At 40.8% G+C, this 5,465-nt stretch overlaps 1 pseudogene; it reads right to left on the bottom strand.

The window, feature by feature from the left end:
* Window positions 1–1,002: 1,002 nt before the first annotated feature.
* LOC109560003 (protein SET-like) lies at window positions 1,003–4,604 on the bottom strand (annotated as a pseudogene).
* Between the last annotated feature and the right edge of the window lie 861 nt (window positions 4,605–5,465).

Consider the following 5,465-nt stretch of genomic DNA (forward strand, 5'->3'; position numbering starts at 1 on the left):
TTTCAATGGGTATTGAGGGTGAACTGACCCATTCCACTAGACTGCTAACTTTTCCAATAGGGATACTTGGCAATGTGAACTGGCTTTTAACCCACTTTTGAGCTTGTAACCTGAACTTTAATGCAACAAATTACATATTCAAACCATCTCATAGGATCAAACTCTTAAATGAATTAGGAATGGCGATGACAAATTTTTATTTCATTTGACTCTGAAAATAAAAAAAGAACAAAAATGCTTTTGTGCTTGGTGTATATGCTGGAAGGATGGCATGCAGCCAGGTGATAACAAATAATAGTTACAATGTTTAAAAAAAAAGTGAGATCTGTACTAAGCAGTGTATTTGGAAATTTTACTTTTAGCATGAAGACTTGTTTTGTCTTTAGTCCTCTTTTTCCTGGGAGAGAGGACTTTGGTCAGTTTTTCACTTTTATTGACTTAGACAAACACACATCCATTATTCTTGGCAAGGACCCAATTGACAGTGATGTTACCCAAACGCAGAAGCTGCTGATGGCAGTGTTAAGGCATTTGTTTATTAATTTACATTGGACATATGTTTGATATGCCTGAAAATTATGCACAGTACTTTTTTCTAAATTTTGGGTTAAATTTCCCTATGTCTAAACATTATTTTTTTTCCTTTGAATACGCATTTAGTTTTATTATAACAAAGTAACATGCACACTTTAAACGTTTAAAACTGAGTCTCATCATTCCTTTCTAGTGAAACAAAAAGAAAATTTAAAAATAAACAGGAACAAAATTACAGTAGAGAATGTCAATTGCAAATAAGATCTTCTACAGGTTCTGCTGATTCTCCCATCAAGTGGCAGGGCTCAAGTCATCATTCAGTTCAGTTCATTTCAGATGCTCAGTCGTGTCTGACTCCTCGCGACCCCATGAATCACAGCACGCCAGGCCTCCCTGTCCATCACCAACTCCCGGAGTTCACTCAAACTCACGTCCATCGAGTCGGTGATGCCATCCAGCCATCTCATCTTCTGTCGTCCCCTTCTCCTCCTGCCCCCAATCCCTCCCAGCATCAGAGTCTTTTCCAACGAGTCAACTCTTCGCATGAGGTGGCCAAAGTACCGGAGTTTCAGCTTTAGCATCAGTCCTTCCAAAGAATACCCAGGGTTGATCTCCTTTAGAATGGACTGGTTGGATCTCCTTTCAGTCCAAGGGACTCTCAAGAGTCTTCTCCAACACCACAGTTCAGAAGCATCAATTCTTCAGCACTCAGCCTTCTTCACAGTCCAACTCTCACATCCATACATGACCACTGGAAAAACCATAGCCTTGACTAGACGGACCTTTGTTGGCAAAGTAATGTCTCTGCTTTTCAATATGCTATCTAGGTTGGCCATAACTTTCATTCCAAGGAATAAGCGTCTTTTAATTTTATGGCTGAAGTCACCATCTGTAGTGATTTTGGAGCCCCCAAAACTAAAGTCTGACACTGTTTCCACTGTTTCCCCATCTATTTCCCATGAAGTGATGGGACCGGATGCCATGATCTTCATTTTCTGAATGTTGAGCTTTAAGCCAACTTTTTCACTCTCCTCTTTCACTTTCATCAAGAGGCTTTTTCATTCCTCTTCACTTAGGAGAGAATTTTATTTTAAAAGTGTTACCTTAAATTGCAAGGATGTCCATTAAACATCACAATTAAACATGCCAAAGGAGAAGCCATGTTGTCAAAATGCCCACCTAACCCACCCAAACACCTCAAACCTACCCTTTGCTGACCTTCTGTAACCCCATTTTTTAAAAGTTTTTTTTTTCTTTTTTTAAACAAGAGAAAGTGGACAGATACATGTTGGTAAATTCTAACTGTCTATATTCACATAGAGACACAGTGTAATCTCTGACCCCAATATACAGAGAAAGGAGGAAAATATCTAGAATTCTATGCACTACTACACAGGGGCCTAGCACCCTCCGGCTTCCAGCAGAGTTCAGGGAGCGGAAGCTTTTTCTTTTTTCCCACAGAGCATGGTGATGTTGATTCCGTAAAGTTTTTGTTGAAACAGGAAGCGATAAGAGTGAATTTGGAACTGAAAGGGTAGAGATTCTTTTCCTACTGAATTCTACTCAAGGTATTTTCCTCCAAAATAAGTTGTGAACCATGGTATAAAAGAGAAAAGAGACCTCAGAAATCGCCCTTGTGCTCAAGGGCGATTGAGCACAAGAGGAGAAAAGAAAAGGACTGCAACTTGCTCCCAGGGACTGGAGAAAATTCAAACAGTTGGAATCCATCAGCATTCCATTAGTCATCATCATCTTCATCTTCTTCACCTTCATCCCTATCCCCTTCTTCATCAATATCTTCCAATCCTTCTTCCTCTTCATCATCGTTGCCATCTTCTTCTCTTTCCCCTTCCTCATCATCCATGTCAGGAACCAAGTAGTACCATAGTGCGTTTGGACAAATATCATCTTTGATGACTTCTCTTAACTCATCTGTACCTGAATCAGAATGATCAGTGAACCAGGTGAAGAAGCTTCCTGGTTCCTCGTGCTGTCTATTCCTGCTGGCTTTATTCTGTGTTTGACTTGATTATTTCATCAAATCCTTTCCAGATTTCCATTTGATTTCAGTGGACTTTGAAGATGATTCACCGCTCCATTCAGATGAAATTCTTTGAAGAGAATTTTATTTTTGAAGTAAGGGTTTTCATCAAAATTAAAATCTATTCTGTAACCTGATTTAATGTCTTCAAATTCTATCACTTCAACCCTTGTCAAATAATGCAGCACCGCTTCATCCTCCTCCTCAAGCAATGCAGACACTTGTGGATGGTTAAAAATTGTTGTTACCCCCAAATCTGGGATTTTGGCAATCAATTCCAAACTCTTCTGAAAAAATGGTTGGCAGAGTTTGTTATATTTTTATTCTACTTTCAAAATCTCACTGGCTTGTTCATTAAGTCTGTCTATTTCATTTTGTACTTTACCAATATGTGCAGTTGCTTCTTGCTGTTCTTTTCCTTCCTTTGGCAAGTTTGAAGAACCAGAGGCCTTGCCTAGCCTGGAGCTAGGAGTCGGCCTCGCTTTCTTTGGTTTCTTTGATTGAGGTGTAAGTGAAGACTGGTGTTTGGGGGCAATGCTGGGGAAAAAAAGCCAAGAATCCTCCCAGGGGAAGAGAGAGGTACTGCGAGCTCAGAGAACTCTAAACATTATCTTTTGTTTCAGGAAAATGTTAGCATTTTTGTTTTTTTGCCTAAGCATTTGCTTCCAGGAGATGGAAAGTGGAAGACAGACCACACTAAAGGTGGCTTAATATCGTTCTCACCCAGCACAGGAGAACAGGCTGGGAGCAGGAGTTGAGATCAGCTTGGACCAGTTGAGATCAGCTTGGACCAGCACAGCACCATTTTGGCAGGCCCACTGTGGCAAGCTATTTCTTGTATACAGGGCTGACTAACTCTAAATAAACAAGCATTTTAGGAATGAGCTGTCAGATCATGATGACTGCCAGGAGCCTGGGACCAGATCATACCTTGTGGGTGGAGATGGATTTTCCCAGGATGGGAAAGGATATTGTCCCTGGCAGGGTTGTGGGAAAAGATTAGTCCCAGGTTGGGACATGAGATGGGGCTTAAATAAAGGGTAGGAGGAGTTGAGAGTAATATGCTCTTATTAATCCTCTTGCCTTCTGGGGCTGGTAGGGCAATAGATAGACATCAGTTCTAGGTGAAATGTTTGTGGGAATTAGGCAAGAACTCAGGAACAGATTCTGGTTTGAATAGCCAATTCTAAAAGAGTAGCTGCTTCTAGATAATCCTGAAAGAAATCACTTCTGCCCAGCAACTTGCCTGCAGACCAGGGTAGGCCAAGTCCCCAACACAAGACAGCTATTTCTTCAAAGAGAGAAACTTTGACAAATAAACCAGTGACAGAGGTTGAAGACATCTAGGAAGATGGAGAGAGTGGAGAAGAATAACACCCAGGATATGAATAAGCATTTAGCGAACCCTCACTGAATGTATACTGTATCATTCACTATGCTAAGCTATGGCTTTAAACACAAAAGATTTCTGGTCTGTGAGATGCTCACACTCTGAGAGGCGGAGGGGGAACTAGGGCTAAATATGGGAAGAGCAGATTCACACCTCCTTTCTCACCTAGGAATAAATACCAGTTATTGAAAGTGGAATTTCACATAATGTTGAACTGTTATTCCCTTCTCTTGCTTTTTTTTTAATATTTCTATCTCTGGACAAGAGCTTATAGTTGAATTCTTACTCTGTTAAATGTGGATGTTGAGTTGAGTACTACGCTCACATTAATTCACTGAATATTTTAAACAATCTGACAAGGTAGGTGGTAGCTATTATCTTCCTCATATTATACCTAGAGAAACAGGATAGTGAGATTGAGAGATTCATCCAAAGTCATATAGATACAAATAGGGTATCTGGCATTTAGATTCAGAGAGGAGAAGAGTAAGGTAACATCAGTGGAACAGCACAAGTTCTGGCCCCTTTGCTGGTACCCAGGCCATAATTCATTTTCAGAGTTTCATGACATCCTGTTGTAAAACCCACGAATTGGTTGTACAGTCTAAATTCTCTTGCCTGTTCTTCACTCTTGTGCATCCTCTGCTATAGACTGAGCACTGCTGTTTTCCCCAAATTCACATGTTTAAACTTATTTTCCAGTGTGACAGTGTTAAGAAGTGAGGTTTCTGAGAGATGAATAAGTTATCAGGGTAGAGCCCTCATGAATGAGATTAGTGCCCACAAAAGAAACCCCAGAGAGCTACCGTGGCTCTTCTACCATGTGACGAAATAGCCAGAAGTCAGCATTCTATGAACCAGGAAGATGTGTGTGCTGTGGTAAGTCACTTCAGTTGTGTTTGACTCTTTGCGACCCTATGGACTGTAGTCCGCCAGGCTCTTCTGTCCATGGGATTCTTCAGGCAAGAATACTGGAGTGGGTTGCCATGCCCTCCTCCAGGGGATCTTCCCAGCCCAGGGATTGAATCTGCGTCTCTTATGTCTCCTGAACTGGTGGGTTCTTTACCACTAGTGCCACCTGAGATAGACCCCACTAAACAAGGAATATTTGGGTACCTTGAACTTGGACTTCTCAGTCTGTAGAACTGTGAGAAATAAATTTCTGTTCTTTATAAGTCTTGTAATATTTTGGTATTGCAGCCCAAACAAACTAAGATACCCTTTAAAAGGCTCCCAGTTCATACTGAATTTCTTATTATCCTAAAATATGGCAGTCTTTTCATATATCTTTGACTTTGCATCTCCTCTCCTTTTTGCCCACAGTACTTTCTCCTTCTATAATTGATAAAAAGCACCTTATCAAAAACCAGGTCAGCATCAAGTCTTCCAGAAAAAACTTAGCACAGTGTTCAAAAGCATGACCCCGGGTTCTGCCACTTAGCATCTGTGGGAATTCACTAAGCTTTGGTCAGTGTTCTCATGTTTAAAATGGAGCCAGCA

Source organism: Bos indicus, chromosome 6 (assembly GCF_029378745.1).
Source record: "Bos indicus isolate NIAB-ARS_2022 breed Sahiwal x Tharparkar chromosome 6, NIAB-ARS_B.indTharparkar_mat_pri_1.0, whole genome shotgun sequence".
Classification (NCBI taxonomy): domain Eukaryota; kingdom Metazoa; phylum Chordata; class Mammalia; order Artiodactyla; family Bovidae; genus Bos; species Bos indicus.